Source organism: Rana temporaria, chromosome 1, assembly GCF_905171775.1.
Source record: "Rana temporaria chromosome 1, aRanTem1.1, whole genome shotgun sequence".
Classification (NCBI taxonomy): Eukaryota; Metazoa; Chordata; class Amphibia; order Anura; family Ranidae; genus Rana; species Rana temporaria.
The window spans coordinates 580,001,327-580,025,676 of NC_053489.1; the positions used below are offsets into that span (position 1 = coordinate 580,001,327).

Sequence of the window (24,350 nt, forward strand, 5' to 3'; positions counted from 1 at the left end):
GACCCAAAGGGATGCCACCCTTTGTAACTGGTTGGCCCATTCCATGTGGGAGTCCACAGCCTTCTTCTTGGACTCCCGGAAGCGCCGGCGGTAGGCTTCTGGCGTTACGGCATATCGGGTTAGCAGCGCTTTCTTAACTTGCTGGTATTGTAAAATATCCTCTGGAGCGAGAGCCCGAAAGGCTTCATTGGCTTTGCCCGACAATTTCCCCGACAAAATAGTGACCCATTGGTCTGGTGGTACCTGGTGTAGTGAGCACTGCCTCTCAAAATCCGCCAAATATCCATCGATTTCCTCCTCACTTTCTACAAAAGCTTTAAATGCAGTGAACGGTATTTTCTTTCCTGTAGCCACGGGTGGGGGGGTAGGAACTGCAGGTGTAATGGGCTGTCTCGCTCTTACCAGTTCCAGTTCTTGTCCCCTCTTCGTTTGTATCTCCTCCCTTGCTTCCCGGAACAGCTGGTTGATTAGTTCCACGGACGTTTCTGGATACAAGGATAATCTCCGCTGTACAATCCCAGTAATTACATCTTCCTCGCTGACAGGTGCAAGGGGCTCCGTTCCTTCCATGGATCCATCCATTTCGTCCAGCTCCAGCAGGTCAGCTATCAGCTCCCTCTGTGGTCTGTTGCTGGCGCTCCTACCACGACTCTCCAATAGATCTTTCAGTGTGGATCTTTTCAGCCTGGCGTACTGCGACTCCATTCAGAACTTGCTCTTTGGATAAAAGGACCATCCCACTGCTGCCAACCAATGTAACGGCTACCCTTTGTAGTGAGAGGGTCTCAGCCGTTGGAGACGTCCTTTTCCCTGGCAAGCTGCGATATGCAGGTACCGCCGGTATATCCCATCGAACGCCCTTTCAAGAAACGAGACGGGCTACGTTTGCAGAGTCAAGCAGACTGAGTTTTAATGCCACATTTTTCCTCCTTATATCTGGTTACAAACTGTAGAGAAACAAATGACACTCCCCCCCCCACCCAGGGGGGGCTTCAATACACATACTTTGGCTCAAGGGAATGTCATTATTTCAATCAGCCGCTAGACGTTTTGGCTCCTAAACTTAGCTTGATCAGACAATAGAATTCAATTAACCTTTAAAACAATTATCACTCACACATAATCCCCATCAGCATACACCTCACAGGAGGCTGTTACCTACACAAAAGAGAGTTCATTAGCTATGCAAAGGGTCCATTAGCATTCAGCAGTGAAAGAGACCCTTGTCCAATTAACCCTTTGAGCTCAGAATACAATGTGGTACATCCAATTGTGACAAGCCATGCAGTTCCTTGTAGTCCTCCCTGCATGAAGATTATAAATGTCCAGGCAGCATGCATAGGTCTGTTACAGTCCTGATACTAGTATCGGTATCGGGACCGATACCGAGCATTTGTGCAAGTACTTGTACTCGCACAAATGCTTCCGATACCCGGAACCAGAAGTTGGCGGACGGAGAGGGGGCGGAGCGGAAATCGGTCTAGCGGCAGTGTATCAAAGTGAAGTGGGTAAGCTGGACAGGGCGCCGCGGCATATTCCGGTGACTGGAGCCTTCACGTTCAGTACAGGAAGTGACGTTCCGTGTCATCGTCAAAAGGGTAAACTTCGACGGCCTTCTTGGTACACTCTGCACTCGGCTGCGGTAAGCCAGCAGCGGTCATCTTGTTACACCCAGCCCATATAGTTCGGGCTGGGTGTAACAAGGTGTACCAATATGGCGTTGCAGCACATACTTGCTAGAAGTTAAATGACATGAATGATGAGAGGAAATGCCAAATAGCATTGCAAAATCCTTCCTCTCCTCTCCTCATTCATGTCATTTATTATGCAAGTGCCCATCAGTGCCTGCCCATAAGTGCCTATAAGTGACATCAGTGCTGCCTTTCAGTGCCCATAAGTGACATCAGTTCCATCTATCAGTGCCGCCTATCGGGCACAGTTCATGCCTCAGGTTAATGTACATTGCAGTAAGGCTGCCCATTCATTTGAATAGGCTGGTGATGCAAAGAAAAATGGATTTGCAAATTTCTTGCACAATAATGCAAGGTGGTGTGGTGTGGTGTGTTGTGGTGACATTGCAAATTAATGGAACCACATTGCACTAACACATGTTAAGGTAACCCACCAGTGTGAATTGACCTTTTAATATTTTATGGGATCAGCCATGTTTTCACATTTCACAATTTCTTTGATTTCTGTCCTGCTAATCCCCACAGGAAGGAAAAATGTCCCTTTGGCTCCTGCCTGAGGATAGAAGAAGCGGCAAATGCTACAAAGGGATGGAGTAAGCCTGAAATGCCAAAGGAAAAATTTCCTTTAGTGTTCTTAGAGGGAGGAAATGGGTATCCTAGTGGGCACCTGGTAGTGATCTCATGCCTGTGGGTGGTCCTTAAGCCTGCAATCTGTTGGGAAAAGCTAGAACAAATTGGAAAAGTGTCCCCTTGGATGTAGTGGCCCTGTCACCCTCCCCTCTGCAATGACATAAACATGTAATCTTGGCTGAGCCCACAAGGGAGACTAAAGTAATAGAGAAGTATGCAGATTCTCATCTGGGAGTCTGACCAGCTGTTTCTTTGGAAATGAGGTATGTAAATGTTTGGCAATTAAAGCATTAGAAAACATGCATCAAGTTGACGAATAAGATGCATAGATTAGAAGTATTGCTTCGTAAAGTCTTGAAAGTATAGAGCATTCTCCTTTTTAGGAGCTTCACTCATGAAATGGTTACACTTGTGCTAAATTTTGAACATTTCTGTGTTGGTTTGTTGTGTTTATAATTTCCGACCTTTTAAGGTTATGAATTTTGTTTGGATTTTCGAGGGAGTTTAGTGCAACTGTGACGCTGGAGCTCTTGTAGGTTGAGCTGTAAACACAATTCACAAAGTTACATAGTTGGTCACATTGAGAAAAGAGCACAGAGTTATTCCAGCAGAAAAAAATGAATACATTGCAAACCTGCATATACAGAACCCTTTGACTGCTGGGGATCAAGAGGGAAGAAGGCAAACAAACTCTTCGGGCTCATGTACACGGGACATCAAATCAAATTGCTTCTGTTAACGTCGGATCTTTCTGGCAGAGGGATCCAGCATAAAAAGCATGTGTAATGTGCACATGTAGCATTTAGATGTGTACGCATGTCAATTATTTCTAGTGGCTAGGATAATCATTTATGTGCATTTAGGTGTATAAATTACTCTAAAATAAGCACCAATGGAACACAAGACATGGGCCTTCTTCTTTTTTTTTTTTTTTTTTTTTAAAGGATCTGAACACAGCGCTAGAATATGTTGCCAAAGGCCACCATGTTCCTGAATGCCTGAGCTATCATATAGCTACTTTCAGATCCATACAGGAGCCCTTATAAAGCATGGTCCCGTTTGCACCAACGGGGTAAAAATCCTTCTTGATGCCCCATGGCAATTAGATAGTCCCTGGATCAACAATCTCAGGCCCCATACACACGAGAGGATTTATCCGCAGATACGGTCCAGCGGACCGCATCCGCGGATATATCCTCGAGGATTTCAGAAGATTTCTATGCGATGGCGTGTACAAACCATCGCATTGAAATCCGCGCTGAAATCCTCTGCCGATGACGTGTCGCGCCGTCGCCGCTATTATGACGCGGCGACGGGCGCGACGCTGTCATATAAGGAATTCCACGCATGCGTCAAATCATTACGACGCGTGCGGGGAATCCCTTTGGACGGATGGATCCGGTAAGTCTGTACAGACGAGCGGATCCATCCGTTGGAATGGATTCCAGCAGATGGATTTGTTGAGCATGTCAGCAAATATCCATCTGCTGGAAATCCATCCCAGGGGAGATTTATCCGCGGATAAATATCCGACGGAGTGTACACACCATAGAATCTATCCGCAGAAACCCATTTGATGGGATTTATCTGCGGATAGATTCTATGGTGTGTATGGGGCCTCAGGTGTTATCACTTCTAAATAATATTGGTCAGTTATATTTGGTGCATTTGGCATGCATCCTGATTTTTTTAGGCTCCATTCACACGTAAGCATATCAACCGATTGGCTTATTCTTTTTTAACAGCTTTTTACAAGGCTTTTTGTTAAAGCATGTTAGAAGCGTATTACAAGTGTTTTACAGCTTTATGTGTTTTTGTTTTGCCAATAGAAAGCACTAGGTGGTAGAGAGGGAGAGGAAATTGGTGGTGGAGAGCTGCTATTTGAACAGAAAATGCTTGTAAAACGCTTTAGTCCAGGCATTTCTATTGAAGTCTTTGGAGCCAAAAACACTTGCAATCTGCTGAAAAGAAGACTACCGTATTTATCAGCGTATAACACGCACCCCAACTTTAAGAGAGAAGTTTCAGGGAAAAAACGCAGGCAGAGTTTACCCTCTATTTTCAGGGTAAAAAAGTGAGTGTTCTACGCCAATAAATTACAATATGTATTTTTCTGAGCTTCAGGCATTTTGCTTCAGGCAACGGAACGCTCAGGGCCTCGTACACACGGCCGAGAAACTCGACGAGCAAAACACATCGTTTTGCTCGTCGAGTTTCTTGTGAAGCCGCTGAGGATCTTGGCGGGCCAACTTTTCCCATTGAGGAACGACATGTTCTCTATTTGGCCCGACGAGATTCTCGTCGGTTTCCTCGGCCGAAAGTGTACACACGGCCGGGTTTCTCGGCAGAATCCAGCTCCGATCGAGTTTCTGGCTGAATTCTGCCGAGAAACTCGGTCGTGTGTACGGGGCCTCAGATATGAACAGGGGCCTTTGAAATGAATGGGATTTGGCTTGTTGAGTGTTTTAGAGCTACGAGCTTCAGGGCCAGTTCACACCAGACGCAGTTCCGTACAGTTTTGTGTGCATTTTTTCTGCACTAAAATTGAATGTACAGTGTTTTCCAATGGCTTTAGTTGGCTCTAGTTCACACCATGCAGTCAGTTTCCGGTGCAGAAACTGACCGAAAGCTGACTGCATGGTGTGAACTAGAGGCATTGGAATACATGGAAAACACTGTGCATGCATTTTGTGCAGAATAAAAGCACTAGGAACTGTACGGAACTGCGTCTGCTGTGAACTGGCCCTTAGTAAGGGTCGAAATTCGAAAGAATTTTCTTTTAAAAATCTTATCTAAGAATTTTCGTTCGCATTTCACACCATTAGTGATCTGCAGCAACAGCCGATTTTCGTGCGGCCATTGAATTTTAATAATCGAACATGTTGGAAATTTCAAAAAAAGAAAACAAATTATTTTCGAATTAACCACTTCCTTACTGGGCACATATACCCCTTCCTGACCAGGTGAAATTTCAGCTTGTGGCACTGCGTCACTTTAACTGACAATTGCGCGGTCGTGCGACGTGGCTCCCAAACAAAATTTACGTCCTTTTTTCCCCACAAATAGAGCTTTCTTTTGGTGGTATTTGGTCGCCTCTGCGGTTTTTATTTTTCCCGCTATAAACAAAAATAGAGCGACAATTTTGAAAAAAAATAAAAATATTTTTTACTTGTTGCTATAATAAATAGCCCAATTTTTAAAAAAAAAACATTTTTTTTCTCAGTCTAGGCGATACGTATTCTTCTACATATTTTTGGGAAAAAAAATAAATAAAAAAAATCGCAAGAAGCGTCTGGTTTGCGCAAAAGTTATTGCGCTTACAAAATAGAGGACACAATTATCATTATTTTTTATTTTTATTTTTTTACTACTAATGGCGGCGATCAGCATTTTTTTCGTGACTGCGACATTATGGCGGACACTTGACACATTTTTGGCGCCATTCACATTTATACAGCGATCAGTGCTATAAATATGCACTAATTGCTGTATAAATGTGACTGGCATTGAAGGGGTTAACACTAGGGGGTGAGGAAGGGGTTAAATGTGTACCCTAAATTGTGTTCTAACTGTAGGTGGAGGGGGGGTGACTGGGGGAGGTGACCGATCTGTGTCCCTATGTACAAGGGACACAGATCGGTCTCCTCTCTCCCCTGACAGGACGTGGAGCTCTGTGTTTACACACAGAGCTCCACGTCTTGTCCCTGTAGCCGCCGATCCCCTGGCGGACATCACGGCCGCCAGGCACTCGCATCGGCATCTCAGCGATGCGGCGAGCACGCGCGTGCCCGCGCCGCTGGATGCGCACGCAGGCCGTAAAAACACGGCCTGTTAGAGATTCAGAACCACCCCGCGGCCGTATAAAGTCGTTCGGCCGTCGGGTAGTGGTTAATGATGGGAGAATCGTACGAGAAATTTAATCGAAAAAGAAATGTGCATGTGCAAGAAAAGAACATTTCCAGGAAAGAAAAGAAGGTTTCCAGACACAAATTCTTTTCTGTAGGAACATGAGGTGAAATGGAAGGTTTAGTTGGTCGAATTTCGAAATCGATGGTGGCACCCGAAACTCGACCTAAGCCTTTCTGTGTATGTAAGGCATTGCTACCAAAATCAGTATGTTATAGGTGCAATGCACAGGCCCTGCATTTTTACTCTCAGTCCCAGATCCGTATGGAGGTACTGATCCTCTGGTATGGGTTTTAAGTTATTAAGCAATAGACTGCACTTGTGCCAGTGCTTTGTGAGTCGTTCACTTTTTTTTAAACATATGCGCAGAAAAAACGGTTCTGCCAGTGAAGGGGTTAAAGTGAATACTTTATAAACGGACCATTTATGTATATATACACAGTGATCATATTTCCCCTTAAACTCCTCTTTTCAAGGGGAATACATCAGTTCAGCTGATCTTTTCTCATAGCGGGATTCCTCCGTGACAAAGATGACAAATAGGTTCAAACCTATTTTTAGCATATTTTTCGGAGCATTTACTCTTTCATTGAGAGAACGTTTTGAAGGACCATTCCCAGAAACCCTATTCAGTTATAATTATACCTAACCTTCTGATTGTTTTCCTTTAGTGACCAGTACCAGTAAAGGCAATGGGAACTTTCAGCGATGCAGCTCCCACAATTCCAAAATAAGTGTAACCTAATGTGTGAGAGAGAGCCTAAAAACATTTCACTTCTATTTCTTTTTGCCACCACAGGCCCCCCCCCAGCTACCTGGAAATGTCTTCAAGCGGTAGTAAACCCTGCTTGGTCATTTCTGCTTACAGGTAAGCCTATAATAAGGCTTACCTGTAGGTACAATGAATATCTCATAAACGTGCACCGTTTAGGAGATATTCATCCTGAATGCAGTCGGTTACATCACCGGATCATGTGCTCTGAAGGTCCGGCTTACCTTGCCGGATCTTCTTAAAGGGGTTGTAAAGGTAAAAAATGTTTTCCCTAAATAGCTTCCTTTACCTTAGTGCAGTCCTCCTTCACTTACCTCATCCTTCCATTTTGCTTTTTAATGTCCTTATTTCTTCTGAGAAATCCTCACGTCCTGTTCTTCTGTCTGTAACTACACACAGTAATGCAAGGCTTTCTCCCTGGTGTGGAGAAAGCCTCTTGAGGGGGGAGGGGGCGAGCAGGAGTGTCAGGACGCCCACTAACACACAGCTCCTTTCTCTATCTGCAAAGTAGAGAGGGTCCTGACTCTCCTGCTCGCCCCCTCCTCCCTCAAGAGGCTTTCTCCACACCAGGGAGAAAGCCTCTCATTACTGTGTGTAGTTACAGACAGAAGAACAGGAAGTGAGGATTTCTCAGAAGAAATAAGGACATTTAAAGGCAAAATGGAAGGATGAGGTAAGTGAAGGAGGACTGCACTAAGGAAGCTTTTTAGGGATTTTTTTTTTTTACCTTTTACAACCCCTTTAAGCCTCGTACACACGATCGGATTTCCATCGGACAAATCCGTGGAATTTTGTCCGAAGGGCGTTGGCCATGAACTTGTTCTGCATACAGAAGGCAGAACTTTTTCAGCCAACATACACAAAACTACGTGTTTTTTCAGCTCTTTAGTGCCACCCTTTGGGCAACTTCTGCTAATGTTGTGCTAGGGTTGGCATTGGTTCGGAGCATGCGTGTCTGTACGTAGGATTTATTTCTGACGGGCTTGTGTACACACGATCAAATAATCCGACAAGACACATTTGTTGTCGGACAGTTTTTTAAAGCAGGCTATACATTTGTTGTCGGAAAATCCGACAACAATTGTCCGATAGAGCGTACAAACAGTCGGATTATCCGACAACAACCCTGCCATCACACATTTGTTATCAGAAAATCGGATCGTGTGCCTTTAGTTTCATGCTGGAACCAGGACGCAGGCGTGAAGTCATCACGGGTCCGGCCAATCGCATAGCCGGAGCGCTATAGGGGAACATGTCAGCCCACTAAGCAGTGACAGGCCAGCACTGGAGGGCTTTGTTTAAAGGTAAGTATTTGTCTTACAGGTCTGTGTTTTTTTTTTTTTTTTTTTTAAACATCTGCGGTTTACAACTGCTTTAAAATTTGTTCGATGAATGTTGACAAATAGATTCTTTTAAGGTTTAAAAAACATAAATCTGGCCATACACTTAGGAGATTTTGGCCAGTTCTCTATGAACCGTCCGAAATTTTGTGGGTGGCCCTACTGCTCCCCCCCCCCGTTTGACAAAAGTCATTTGTTCAGTCTAGGGCTGCAACTAACGATTATTTTCATAATCGATTAGTTGGCCGATTTATTGTTTTGATTAATCGGTTAATAACCTTGAAAAAAAGTGTGTAACTTTGCGGCAATTTGAATTTTTGCATTTTTTTTTGGCTAATTTGTTGTTGGGCGTTTTAAATAACACAAATTGCCACAAAAAATGCATTACATGCTTTTCTGCAGCTTCTCCATTAAAGTCTATTGAACCAAAAAAAACAACAAAGCACCGTTTTACGTTTAAAAAAAAAAAGGCCTGGCCCTTTTCCAAATACGCAGCAGCTGAAAAAAATCATGGATGTGAACGTGTCCCATAGGAAAACATGAATGAACTGAACTGCAGTGCGTTTCTGCAAAAAGCACCAAAAAATGCATCGATGTGACCCAGGCCCTGAGATGTTTAGTAACATAATGGGGTTAAAAAAAACTAAAATTTAGTACAAAAAGAGCAAATAATCGCTACTGTAAGGTTTTAATTTTTTACTGTGGGACAGTGAAAGTAATACAGTAGCGATTTTCTCTTTCTACTATAAAGGGCTAATTTTAGTTTTTTTTTTTTTTTTGTACCCCATCATGTTACTGCCCGATTAATTTATTATTTTGGCCCTAGTTCCAGGGCTCAAGTCCTGCGGGAACGTGTGGGAACAGCGTTCCTGCACTTTTTTCACAGCAGGAACGCAGTTCCCTTTGCAGACTAGAGCAGCCGAGCCGCCCGAGCCAATCCTTCACTAAGCGGCGATGCCCAGCTCGAGTCACTGCTTAAAGTTCTTTCTAAATCCCGCGATAACTCGCGGCAGACCTCCGCAATGTCTCCTGGGAACAATGACAAAAGCTCCCAGGAGACATTGTGGCATCGAGGAAGTGAAGGAATACCCGCACACTACCTGATGAATCCATATACAGGAAACGGCCAGTAACAAAGGATTACTAAGGTACAGTGGATCTGAAAAAAAAAAAAACATGCGGTTTAGTAATTAAGCATATGAGCGTATCTTTTTTTTTTTTTTGGTGGGGGAGTGGATCTTGGGTGGGAGTTCCCACACTTTTTTCACCAGGACTTGACCCCTGCCTAGTTCAGTCAACTTTTGTCGAAGGGGCTTGCTGGAAAATGTTTATTTGAACAGAGGCTGCGTCCAGTCAGTGAAAAAAAAAGTTTTTGATGTCTTTTGTTCATCCTGCAGCCTGAATTAAAGAAAGACACTGATAGCTAGGTTAACTTGCATGTCTAGTTACTACTAGATGGCTGTATGGTCCGTTCCTTAGGGAATCGGTCTCTCTCTAGCAGCAGATAGTAAATCCCCACAACAGCAGCTCACCAGTACCAGTGATATGGCAACTCTCCATCCCATCCTGCACAACGGTTAGTCCACTGTCTGCCACTGTCTAACCCTTGTGACTCTGGTTGTCGGCACACCTAAACTCAGCGCTCCAAATCATGCTCAGGCCTCCATTATGCAGCAGTGGTGGTGCACACAGGACAGCGATGTGCATTCTCCAGGCTCCCTCATGGCAGGAGGAAGCTGTGTTTCTGTACAGCCTTAGAAAATGCAGCTCTTTCCCCTCCTCCTGCAGGGTTTGATGGAGTCTAAGGCCTCATACACACGACCAGACATGTCCGATGAAAGCGGACCGTTTTCATCGGACATGTCTGCTGACTGAATTTGGTCTGATGTGTGTACACACCATCAGACCAAAGTCCCCGCGGACAAAATACGCGGTGACGTGGCGGCGACGAGGACGCGGCGACGTGCGCGAACCTGGAAGTTCAATGCTTCCACGCATGGGTCGTATCACTTCGACGCATGCGCGTGATTTCGGGCCAGCGGACATGTCCGATGAGTCGTACTGACCATCGGACATGTCCGACGGACAGGCTTCCAGCGGACAAGTTTCTTAGCATGCTAAGAAACTTTTGTCCGCTGGAAACCTGTCCGCTAGGCCGGAAAACTGTCCGGTCGGCCCTACACACGGTCGGACATGTCCGCGGAAACTGGTCCGCGGACCAGTTTCAGCAGACCTGTTCGGTCGTGTGTAGGAGGCCTGAAGCACACTCCCCGTTCCTTTTCAGTGGGAAGCACTCCCAAGGGGACTTGACTGTACATGAATACTGTGTTCATGTATATCTCCTGCCCCTGAGTGGTCATTCTATCTATCAAAATTAACTCTATAGACTTGAAGCTTGTTAGAAATGACCATTAAATTGACTGTCTCATTGTACATGTTGAGCTCTTGCTTGGAAAGCGAATTCTGAGGATTGGCTATCCTTATGGTAATGTGTATTTTATTGTTAAAACAAAGGTCCAGTTCTTCTGATATACAGGCGGTCCCTGGGTTACAAACAAGATGTGGTCTGTAGGTTTGGTCTCATGTTGCATCTGTTTGTAAGTCAGAACGGGTATATTTTTAAAGTGAAGCTCCAGCCCCAAAAAAATATTAAGCTTTTTGGATAGCATAGGGAAGGGTTATCACCCCTGTATCATTTGTTTTGCTGTCTGTGAACCCTGTTCAGAAGACTTCACCTCACTTTCTGTCCCAATGACAGAATTTTTGGCTGTTGTGGAAACAAACTTTGGTGATAAAGCTTCACCTTTTTCCCATAATAACTCTTATACCTCATACACACGTACAGGATTCCCAGCAGTAAAAAGTCTGCCTGGAATCCCGAGGGGAAAACTCCCCTGTACATGCGAGAGGTTTTCCCTTTGGGAAAACTGCAGTGAGAGCTTTGGCCGGGAATCCTGGCCGTGTGTATGCTCCATCGCAGTTTTTCTTATAGGAAAACTGGCCGAAAAAAGAGAACATGTTGGGTTTTTTTCCCGCAGTTTTCCTGTCAGGAAAACTGCGATGGAGCATACACACGGCCCGCATTCCTGGCTAAAAGCTCTCATGACAGTTTTCCTGCCGGGTGTACGAGGCATTACAAGATTGAATTTCCCTTCCTAGGGGTAGATCTCCTCTCATTTCCTGTTGTCCCCCTCCATTTGTAAGTAGGAGTTGGTTGTAAGTCGGATGTTTGTACCTAGGGGACCGCCTGTAATGTCTCTTTGGCGAACAGGATACATTGCCCTAAAGTAGAATTTAAGCGTTGCCAGGACTTCCTGTCCAGGTGACACTGGTTTTACCATACAGAAATTGAGGGAAAATCTCTAAACGCACCACAGAAGGAAATTTTTTTTTTTTTTTTTGAGTAGAGCTTTTTACTTCTGCCTGTTGCTGATTTGTTCCTTGCTTCCTGTTTTTATATATATATATATATATAAAGGGGGGGGGATGCTCTTTGGCTGAATATAGTTTTAACTTCAAATTAAATTAAGAATGATTTCAGAGGAAAATTTATATATCTGCACTGTAAGCATGAGGTAATAGGAAATTGTGAAATACTTTGTGTTGTATGTAGAAGCTCATAATGTTGAGCTCATAATACAAAGTGTGCAATAATATTCTACAAGATAAGTTCTGGCCTATACTTTTTCTGAGATTATTAAAGTGGTTGTAAACCCTTACAATCCACTTTTTGCTACAGGTAAGCCTATAATGAGGCTTGCCTGTAGCTACCCCGGATATCTCCTAAACCTGCACGGTTTAGGAGATGTTCCTGTATCTGAGAGCGATGTCGCCGGCCGGTGCTGTGTCGGGCACCACAGCGGGGGCTTCAATCTCGGGTGAGTATTACATAATGAGCTAGTATGCATACTACCTCATTATGCCTTTGTCTTTTTTCCTATGTGGGTTCACAACCACTTTAAGGGCAGAGTTCTGAGCAATGTGTAATGGCTGGAGTTGGCAGTCCCAGGCTACACAAGTTGCTGTACAGCAGAGGAGCTCAACCCTTGTCCAGTTAGCCACATGTGGCCCTCAAAGCCATTTGATGTGGCTTTGACCTTGACCTCAAACCAGGGAAGTGCACTATTTTATCCTGCAAGTTTGGTACACTTTTTAAAAGCGCACCAAAACTTCTAAATGCAGGCGTTTTGGTGCACTTTCAGGAAGTGAGCCACACCCGCAAGATATAATACAAGTCTATGGTAAAGTTCAGCTAACTTGCTGGAAAGCCACAGGTGCACTGTGCTGCACCCACGGTGTAGGTAAACTGCAGTGCATCAGTGTAAAAGCAGCTGTAACTTCCTTCTGCATCACCACAGGATCCCTGGCAAGGCTTATAGACAATCTATACTGGCATTCCTGATAACGGCAGCGAAAGGCTGCATTCCCCTGAACTGGAAGCAGACCCAGCCTCCGTCGGTGGCTGGTTGGAGTGGCGGACATCCATGCAATGGAGGACTTGGTGGCCACGGAAAAGGGCATGCAGGACAGATTCTCCACGACATGGTTTTTCTGGCACAAGTTTATCTACTCAGAGGAATACGGAAAACTGATGGCCCGGTCCCCCTGAGGGGGTTTGACTCCGAGTCCCCGGGTGGGATGTTTGCGGCTGGATGGTGTTCTTCGTCCCTCTTTACACACACACCCCCCCCCTTTTTTTTTTTTTTCCCTCCCCTTCCCCCCTTTCTTCTCTCTTATCTCTCTACCTTATGTTCCTTCCTGGGATCTCCTCTCTTTTTTTTTTTTTTCTTCCCTTTTCTCTTTTCTGTTCTTAGGATGACACGGATATGCTGTGCCTGTAGAGCAGTGATGTGGAACCTCGGCCCACCAGATGTTTTGGAACTACATTTCCCATGATCCTCTTGCACTCTGCAGTGTAGTTGAGCATCATGGGAAATGTAATTCCAAAACATCTGGAGGGCCGAGGTTCCCCATCACTGCTGTAGAGCCTGGACTCACCAGGCTCGGACCTTCTTTCTTCTTTTCTTTTCTCTTTCTCGTTTCACAAAACCAAAGGTTAGGAAAAAAACAATCACGGCGGAAGCCGTATAAATGGTCATGCGGGATGCATGGGGAATCTTGCTCCCTGGATAGGCTCTATGAGTCCCCTCAATAAGCAAAATATTTAGTATGTGCAGTATAGTATGTATACATGGAACTGTGTTGCTGATTGTTATGTTTTCCAGAAATGTCTCTGTATTCCCGCATGTCTTCCTTTTCTTAAAGCGGGAGTTCACCCAATTATGTTTTTTTTTTATCTTTTCCCCCTAGATGGATGCTCGTTTTGTCTAGGGGAATCGGCTAGTTGTTTTAAAATATGAGCCGTACTTACCATTTTCGAGATGCATCTCCTCCGTCGCTTCCGGGTATGGGTCTTCGGGACTGGGCGTTCCTTCTTGATTGACAGTCTTCCGAGAGGCTTCCGACGGTCGCATCCATCGCGTCACTAGTAGCCGAAAGAAGCCGAACGTCGGTGCGGCTCTTTACTGCGCCTGCGCACCGACGTTCGGCTTCTTTCGGAAAATCGTGACGCGATGGATGCGACCGTCGGAAGCCTCTCGGAAGACTGTCAATCAAAATAGGAACGCCCGCTCCCGCAGCCCATACCCGGAAGCGGCGGAGAAGATGCATCTCGTAAACGGTAAGTACGGATCATATTTTAAAACAACTAGCCGATTCCCCTAGACAAAACGAGCATCCATCTAGGGGGAAATAGTGTCATGTGCGGGTGAACCTCCGCTTTAAATAAAGAATTTACAAAAAAAAGCAGCTGTATAGGGGGCTCAGGACAGTAAGGGCTGGATTACATTTGCACTTTATGGGCAGTAAAACTTCATGGTTGAGATGGGTTTTCACCACACACCCACAACCACTGGTGTAATGTCAGGGGTCTCTGTTTTCCTCTTGCACCCGCTGAAATCTGTCTTATCCTCCTCTCCCTCCTGCCGGAATTCAGCGACTGCACGAGGAAAATGTTAATTATGCTTTTAAAAATAATAAAAAATTATGACCCATGTCTTTTTATTGTGGCCCACGACTGGTTACCAAATCACTGAAGTGGCCCTCGCTCTTCGAAGGGTTGAGCACCCCCACTGTACAGAGTTTGAGAATGGCCTTTAATGTAGTTAGAAGTCTCTTGCAGTGGCAGTTCGTCTATAGAGGGCGCTGGAGCGCCGCCCCCTCTGGCTCTCGCACCGTCACTGAAAATAACATAGATTCGTGCATTGCATGAATCTGTTATTCTTGCCAGCCACTGGTCTATTCAGATGGCCGGACCTTGAGCGCCGGCCACCTGAATAACGGCAGCTGGTTGGCTGTGCCTATGAGAGCCAGCGGCTCTGATAGGCTTTCCGAGTACAGCCCTCAGCCTTCCGGATGCTTATCCAGGGAACGTACGGGGGGTGCGTTCCTTGGATAAGACTGACAGGCGTCTCAGCCAATCAGGTTCACAGGTTCTGGGGGCGGGGGGGAGTTTTATAGGGCACAGTGTCGGCAATTAAAGGGCACAGTGACATCAATGGGCACAGTGTCGACAATTAAATGGCACAGTGGCTGCCTTTGAAGGCATGGCACAGTGGTGACAATTGATGGCACAGTGGCTGCGTTTGATGGCATGGCACAGTGGTGACAATTGATGGCACAGTGGCTGCATTTGATGGCATAGTGACTGCATTTGATGGCATGGAACAGTGGTGACAATTGATGGCACAGTGGCTGTGTTTGATGGCATGGCACAGTGGTGTGAATTTATGGCACAGTGGCTGCATTTGATGGGCACAGTGAGGCTGCAATTTTTTTTCTTTTTTTTTTGTCGTTTGCCCTTGTGTGTGGCAGATAGTAAGGTCCCGCCGACATGCAGATATGAAGGCACAGCAAAGGAGCCCTTCAGATGGACACGGAAAGCCCCGCCGGTGTCCGTAACGTTACTGGATCTTCGACGGAACTCCCTGAAGGCCCAGAAGCCGGTGAAGAGGTGAGTACCAATCAAAAGAATTTTAATCGATCAAAAAAATTAATGATTAATTGATTAATTAAAAGTTAATTTGCACAGCCCTAAAAAAATAAAATAAAAAAAATAGCATTTTTGCTTGTACATGATTGGATGGAAGTCAGTAGAGCTTCCCCTCATTGACTAAGCTCTGGATCAAACTCACTTGCACTTGCAAAGTGAACAGTCTGTTTGCCTTTAGTAAATCAATCCCTGTGTGCGTGCAGCATTTGCTCTGCTGGCAGGAATCCATCGGCTCTCATCGGTGGCCTCCCTCACCCAACTATGTGAATGTATCCTTATTGAGATGAGAGCAGTTGGGTACAGCCATTGTGCTGCGCTTTTAGATCAGGGTATCTCAACCAGAGTTTCATAAAACCCCCTAGGGTTCCTCCAGAGGTTGCTAGGGATTCCTTGAGCAATGACCACTTTTTTGCCTTTCAGGTGAGTTCCCAGTAGGGTTGCCACCTCATCCCTTTAAAACAGAACACATATGAATTACACAGGTTCTGGGGCTAATTGAATGCAGTTAAGGCAACAAGTGAGTTTAATTACCACATTAATCAGCCACAGAACATGTGTAATTAATATGTGTTCTGTTTTAAAGGGATGAGGTGGCAACCCTAGTTCCCACTGACACAGGCTTCTCGGCTCTTCATAGGATAAATTCATAGCAGCGCAGCCATTGGCTCGAGCTGCTGTCGATCAACTCCAACGACGAGATGGCCCGGGGCCGAGTCCTGTCATTGGTGGCTATGGACGCCGAATACAGGACTCTGGAGCGCGTGCGCAAGGTAACCCCCTTGGGAAAGCGCTTTCCAGGGGAGTTAGCTGATGCAGGGAGGAGCCGAGACAGCCTCAGAGGGACCCCAGAAGACAAGGTTCAAGGCCACTCTGTGCAAAACGAGCTGCACAGCAGAGGCAAGTATGGGCCATTTCAAAAGGCTTGAAAACAAAGTAAAAATTGCTGTAATGCTGGCCATACACTATACGAAAAATCAGTCGAACTCATTTTCGAAAAATGAAATTCGCCGCGAGAGCAAATGATTGCGCCATCATGTAATGTACCAATAAATCGTTCAGTGGACATAAATGAATCCAATTTTTTGTTTAGTTTTTTTTAACATATACCTAGTGCAAACAGTTTGGACAGGAAACGCAATAACCTTTCAATTTATCGTTCGCTTTGGCATAAAATTTCCAATTGTCCTTTGTTTTTTCGGCTCAAATACGTCCTAACGATTATCGATTTTGTGCCCATTGACTGGCCGAAAAACAAACGAACTGGCCGAATTTCGTACAATTTTTCATATAGTGTATGGCCAGCATAAGTCTTTATGTATAGAACGTATTTATTGCCTCCAGTAAGCCGCAGCTCACTCTTTATCTAGAACAGTGGTTCTCAACCTGGGGGTCGGGACCCCCTTGGGGGTCAAATGATGATTTGTCAGGGGTCACCAAATCCTAGGCTGTTCCTGAATCCTGCACCTCTTTTGCAGCCACCCAGCAGGGATGTCCCTAGAGCCCACAGCTGCCTACTCGGCCTCTTTGCAGCTGCCCATTCCGTTCACAACATGGCTGGGGGGGCAGAGACTTTAGGTCAGCTGACTGGTGAGGAATGTGAAGTGGGAGACATAGTGAGTAACACTACCTGTGATTATAGTTCCCATTAAAATTTTCCACTACAGTTCTCAGATCAGCAAATGACCTTGATCAATAGCACCTAAGTTGGCTGATCAGAACTCTCCCACCAGCACTGCCACTTATCCCAACTCTCCCACCAGCACTGCCACTTATCCCAACTCTCCCACCAGCACTGCCACTTATCCCAACTCTCCCACCAGCACTGCCACTTATCCCAACTCTCCCACCAGCACTGCCACTTACTTATCCCAACTCTCCCACCAGCACTGCCACTTATCCCAACTCTCCCACCAGCAGTGCCACTTATCCCAACTCTCCCACCAGCACTGCCACTTATCCCAACTCTCCCACCAGCACTGCCACTTATCCCAACTCTCCCACCAGCACTGCCACTTATCCCAACTCTCCCACCAGCACTGCCACTTATCCCAACTCTCCCACCAGCACTGCCACTTATCCCAACTCTCCCACCAGCACTGCCACTTATCCCAACTCTCCCACCAGCACTGCCACTTATCCCAACTCTCCCACCAGCAGTGCCACTTATCCCAACTCTCCCACCAGCACTGCCACTTATCCCAACTCTCCCACCAGCACTGCCACTTATCCAAACTCTCCCACCAGCACTGCCACTTAGCCAAACTCTCCCACCAGCACTGCCACTTATCCCAACTCTCCCACCAGCACTGCCACTTATCCCAACTCTCCCACCAGCACTGCCACTTATCCCAACTCTCCCACCAGCACTGCCACTTATCCAAACTCTCCCACCAGCACTGCCACTTATCCAAACTCTCCCACCAGCACTGCCACTTATCCCAACTCTCCCACCAGCACTGCCACTCATCCCAACTCTCCCACCAGCACTGCCACTCATCCCAACTCTCCCACCAGCACTGCCACTCATCCCAACTCTCCCACCAGCACTGCCACTCATCCCAACTCTCCCACCAGCACTGCCACTCATCCCAACTCTCCCACCAGCACTGCCACTCATCCCAACTCTCCCACCAGCACTGCCACTCATCCCAACTCTCCCACCAGCACTGCCACTTATCCCAACTCTCCCACCAGCACTGCCACTCATCCCAACTCTCCCACCCCCAAGGAGTAAGGGAAGGAATAAATATAGAGAATACGTGGAAAGGAAAAGAGGGGGAACAACAAATAAAAAATGAGAGAAAGATTGAGAGAGAGCAAGAAAGACGGCTAGATTAAGGGATGGGGGAAAAAAGAAGAAATTAGGATAGAGAGATAAAAGGGAAAGAAAAGAGAACAAAGAGTGGTACATACTAAAATTTACCATAAGGGGTTTTAATACTTCACAAATATAGGGGTTAGGGGGGCAAATTACTTGTTTTGCCTTAGGTGTTGACAACCCACGCTACAAATTTTTTTACTGTTGGGGGTCCCTACAACTTGGTAAATGTTATCAAGGGGTCATGGCACTAGAAGGTTGAGAACCACTGATCTAGAAGATATTTATTGCAAATCATATTTGCAAATCTGCCTTTGTCCTGCAGGTGGCAGTGCTGCTTTTTCTGGTTTATAAACCCCTTGAAAAGAATATGTACAGCTGCCAGATGAGAGATTCGGATTTATTATAAAAAAGAAAATGCATATGTGGAGGTTTACCAAAAGTTATACAACTATATTTTAATAATGTTTATTCTGTGCGCATTATTGCAGTCTGTTGAAAGGCATGGCTTTCAAAATCTGGTCTATACAATGAGCTGTTCTGTAGCACTCCAGGGGGAACGGCAGAACATAGACGAGTCTTCATAGAACGTAACCTGCAACAAGTTATCCCCGGGTAAAGAAATCTGGTGCACTAGAGCTGTCACCATCTGCTCTATTACTGCCGGCCTTGTTTCATCACTTTAGAAGCCGAAGATGGTAAGTGGTAAAGGATGGCAGTAAGTAGATAGGAGGGATAGTACAGCAGGACTGCATGCAGGTGCCAGGGAACCAGCGCACCAATATTCAGCTGGTGGGTGAAGGTTCTTGTATTTTTTCATCTTAAAGTGAAACTTGGTTTTTCTATACACATTTACAGTGTCCAGTTTGGGGACAGATATTTTATATTTTTGTTTCTTCATAGAAAATCTTAAAGTTTAATTAAAGGCAAAACTTTAGTTTTTTTCAGATAGAGTGGAGATGGATTAAAACGCCTGCCAGGATTTATTGCTGTCTGTGCACCCTCTCTATTTGTCCTGTTTACCATTATAATTAAAGTGGTTGTAAACCCGTAAAAAAAAAAACCTGCAAGACAAAGGGACAATGAGCTAGTATGCATAGCATACTAGCTCATGTATTAATTGCCTAAGATCGAAGACCCCCGCAGCCATCCTTGACACACCCCCCCCTGGCTGCGGACATATCTCCCGGAGCTTGATTTCGGATATTGCGGCTCTGGCGCTGTGATTGACCGGAGCCGAGATGACGTCATGAGGGAGCTCTTTCCTAGATGGCAAAAAAAATAAAAAGACCCGTCAGTGATTATAAACCCTTCGTACTCTATTTTTAGATTGAAATCACAATTGAAAGCTAAATTTAAAATTGGATAAATGCAGTCACAGCTTGAGTAGAAAAGCCTGTCCCTGCCTACAGCTGCAGAGTGGTACTCATGCTAACTGTGGAGCAGTGATCTCTCTGCAGATCTGTAACAAGCACTGTAATGACATAGCGCTATAGCTCTGCAATCGGCAAAGCTCATGCTGCCTTCAGATTGGAGAACTTTGACTCAGCCAGGTGGCATATCGGACCTCTGCAGAGAGATCACTGCTTCCACACAGTGCAAAGGTCCTACTCTGCAGCATGCTGGCAGGACAAAGGCTCTTCTTGTTTAGCCAAGAGAAGGGCTTCAAGTCTAGCGCGCCACCTGAAAATTGATAATATCAAATATTTTTATGCCATATATCACTAATAAAGTTAACAAGAACTAGTCAGCTTCTAGCTTAAAATGTCTAAGCCTAAAATAGAATTAAAGTGTAAAATTAATAAGATTGGACCCGACCGTTTGGTGCCTTCGCCATGGGCACTAGATGACCTAGTTTTCTCAGGTACCCGCTCCCATTTCTGGTACCCAATTTTCCCAAAAGATGTAGCTGTTGTAAAACCAGAAGTTTTTACCCCCTTCCTGACCTGGTCATTTTTGTGTGATATGGCACTGCTTTATTTTAACTGACAATTGTGAGGTCGTGCCACACTGTACCTAGATAAAATGTATGTCCTTTTTTTCTCATGGACACTGTGATCTGTGTTCCTAATTGGCAGGAACACTAGATCAGTATCCTTGCCTGACAGATCGCCATTTTATCTGTGGGGAGCGATCGCGGGTGGCCATTGTGTCTGCCGGGCCCGCTGATTGGATCCCGCTATGGCCAATTAACGCGCAATCACACCCCCCCCCCCCCCCCCAGTGGCTATTGAATAAAATCATGTACAGGTACGTGATTTCGCGCAATAGATCTGACCTGCCGCAGTTTAGATGTGGTAGGCGGTTGGCAACGGGATAATTGCTGCATTGGTCTTTGTGTATGCACCATTATTTTTTTAATAGCGGTTTTGGTGAAGTTTGCCGTTCTGTAAATGTTGTTGTTTTCTCAGCTTGCTATGTGTATTTCTAGTAGAGCATGCGGAAATTCATGTTTTTTTTGTTATTTTTATATTATACGAGAATGTGGGGAAAAAAAACAATTCATCAGTCCTGGAAGTAGAATTTGCACAAGAGCCATTGCTGTTGGCTAATCCAAAGCTGAAATTACAATCGCCTAGCAACATAAAACCAAAATCACGAATGAGATGTGTTCCGTCAAATAATCAAGCAAACACTATGGGGTTGATTTTTGGTAAAACCGCAACGTGCTAAATCTGGCACAGCTCTGCATAGAAGCCAATCGGCTTCCAGGTTTTTTGTTTGAAGATTAATTGAACAAGCTGAAGTTAGAAGCTGATTGGCTACCATGCACAGCTGCACCAGATTTTGCACTCTCCAGTTTTAGTAAATCAACCCCAATATCTGATAAATGGGCAGCACAACATATAAACTAAAGCCGCCCATACATGAGTCATTCTTTTATTTTTATTTTTTTTTCAACCAGGGGGGTTGAATGAAAAAAAAAAATATAGAAAACTTAAAGTGGTTGTAAACCCTCTCTGATCTCTTGCACCTACAGGTAAGCCTAGATTAAAGGGGTTGTTTTGTTGTATTATATGTTTTGTACAAAAAAAAGTACCTTTTTAAAAAGAAAAAAAAGATTAAAGGGGTTGTAAAGGTAAAAAATGTTTTTCCCTAAATAGCTTCCTTTACCTTAGTGCAGTCCTCCTTCACTTACCTCATCCTTCCATTTTGCTTTTAAATGTTCTCATTTCTTCTGAGAAATCCTCACTTCCTGTTCTTCTGTCTGTAACTCACCACCGTAATGCGAGGCTTTCTCCCTGGTGTGGAGTGTCATGCTCGCTCCTTCCCTTGAGGGGGCGAGCAGGAGAGTCGGGACACTCTGTACGTTGCAGATAGAGAAAGGAGCTGTGTGTTAGTGGGCGTCCTGACACTCCTGCTCGCCCCCTCCCCCTCAAGAGGCTTTCTCCACACCAGGGAGAAAGCCTTGCATTACCGTGTGGCATTCCAGACAGAAGAACAGGAAGTGAGGATTTCTCAGAAGAAATAAGGACATTTAAAAGCAAAATCGAAGGATGAGGTAAGTGAAGGAGGACTGCACTAAGGTAACGAAAGCTATTTAGGGTTTTTTTTTTTTTTTTTACCTTTACAACCCCTTTTAAGGCTTATCTGTAGGTGCAAGAAATATCTCCTTAACCTACATGGTTAAGGAGATATTTGCAGAGAGAATTGCACCGATGTCTACGGCGCAGGCACACTGAGAATGCCGGTTTTTAGAATGATAATGGCTGCTTTGACGGCTCCCGCGCGCATTCGCGGAGTGATGTCACGGCCTATTACAGCGCCGAAGCGGCGATACCCGGAAGTAACCTCCAGGCAGGCCATGCATACCGCGTTTGCTCGGGCACAGCAGCCTATTCGCTTTAATGTGCTGCTCTGCACCGATAAATGCACAAAAGAGGAGCTTTGCACCTTTTTAAAAGGTTTTTGGTCTATTTTTTTCCCACGAAAGTGGAGTTACCCTTTAAGCAATGCTAAGCTGCTATAATATCATTTTTTTTAGTTTTGGGGTTTAATAGCGCTTTAAGGACTTTATATATTACTGTGATGTGAACGCTCCGGCTGGGTCTTGGTGTCAGCGCTTTAAATGCGGCACATGTCCTCACTAATTGATGTATGTGTTCCTTTTCCTTCCAGCTGCTGCAGCTCACTGAGTTCTGATGGTTCCACGCCTGACGGCCAACTCAGCACATGTGCTCAGGCTTCCAGATATTAAGATCGATGCACTGAACTCCAGCACATCACCGAGACCCGGCTCCTACTACGTAAGCAGATTGCCGTGCTTCTTTATGTGGATACGTGTAGGCCTAGCTACTCCGATGTTTACATTTGTGACAATATACAGTGATCCCCTGATGGTTTTCTATGTTTGCCCACTGACCAAGAATTGGTCAGTCTATAAATTAGCTAGGTTTATTTTAACAGCGAGAGACAGAATAACAAGAAAATTATCCAGAAAAACGCATTTCAAAAAAGCTATAAATTGATTTGCATTTTGATGAGTGAAATAAGTATTTGATCCCCCTTCACAAAACCCTTGTTGGTAATCAGAGGTCAGACGTTTCTTGTAGTTGGCCGTCAGATTTGCACACATCTCAGGAGGGATTTTGTCCCACTCTTCTTTGCAGATCCTCTCCCAAGTCATTAATGTTTCGAGGCTGACGTTTGGTAAGTCGAACCTTCAGCTCCCTCCACATATTTTCTATGGGATTAAAGTCTGGAGACTGGCTAGGCCACTCCAGAACCTTAGTGTGCTTCTTCTTGAGCCACTCTTATTCTTGCCTTGGCGTCAGGGTTTGACAAATTTGCTTGGAATCTAGGAGCCAGCTAAACAAAGTTAGGAGCCAGAAAACGCGCCTCGTCCCGACGAGCTTGCGCGCAGAAGCGAACACATACGTGAGTAGCGCCCGCATATGTAAACGGTATTCAAACCACACATGTGAGGTATCGCCGCGATCGTTGGAGCGAGAGCAATAATTATAGCCCTAGACCGCCTCTAACTCAAAACATGCAACTTGTAGATTTTTTTAAACGTCGCCTATGGAGATTTTAAAGGGTAAAAGTTTGTCGGCATTCCATGAGCGGACGCAATTTTGAAGCGTGACATGTTGGGTATGAATTTACTCGGCGTAACATTATCTTTTACAATATTAAAAAAAATTGGGATAACTTTACTGTTGTCTTATTTTTTTATTAAAAAAAGTGTCATTTTTTTCCCCAAAAAAAGTGTGTTCGTAAGACCGCTGTGCAAATACGGCGTGACAGAAAGTATTGCAATGATCGCCATTTTATTCTCTAGGGTGTTGGAATGAAAAATATATATAATGTTTGGGGGTTCTAATTAGAGGGAAGGAGATAGCAGTGAAAAATGACATATTAGAATTGCTGTTTAACTTGTAATGCCAACGGCCACCACCAGATGGCGCCAGCTCACAGAAGGAAGAGCTTGGGACTTCACAAGGCCGCAAAGCCGCGGCCTTGTGCCTCCTGTGCCTCCATGCGCCCCCACCGCGCAATCGCGCCGGGCGGTAATTGAGGACGCGGCTTCGCAGCCTTGTAGGGCACAAAGCCACGGCCTCAATTACCGGCGGGCGCCAGGTCACAATTTCTTGTCGCAATTGCGACCTGGCGCCCGGATATTGTCGACCCCTGCTTGGCGTGTGTTTTGGGTCATTGTCCTGCTGGAATACCCATCCACGACCCATTTTCAATGCCCTGGCTGAGGGAAGGAGGTTCTCGCCCAAGATTTGACAGTACATGGCCCCGTCCATCGTCCCTTTGATGCGGTGAAGTTGTCCTATCCCCTTAGCAGAAAAACACCCCCAAAGCATAATGTTTCCACCTCCACATTTGTCAGTGGGGACGGTATTCTTGGGGTCATAGGCAGCATTCCTTCTCCTCCAAACAAGGCAAATTGAGTTGATGTCACCAAGATGTTTTCTTGGTGACTATGGTCCCAGCTGCCTTGAGATCATTGACAAGGTTCCCTTATGTAGTTCTGGGCTCATTCCTCACCATTCGCTTTCTCATTGAAACCCCACAATCTTGCCTGAACCCCCAGACCGAGGGAGATTGACAGTTACTTTGCGTTTCTTCCATTTACGAATAATCGCAGCAACTGTTGTCACCCTTTCACCAAACTGCTTGGCGATGGTCTTGT

The 24,350-nt window shown here is 45.3% G+C and overlaps 1 protein-coding gene across 1 annotated transcript in view; it reads left to right on the forward strand.

Moving 5' to 3' along the window:
* Window positions 1-24,350, forward strand: part of FRYL (FRY like transcription coactivator) — a 505,173-nt gene that overhangs the window by 113,187 nt on the left and 367,636 nt on the right. The window contains exon 4 of the mRNA XM_040334951.1: window positions 22,328-22,455. The gene's annotated coding sequence lies outside the window, so the exon portion shown is untranslated. The remainder of the gene's footprint in view (window positions 1-22,327; window positions 22,456-24,350) is intronic.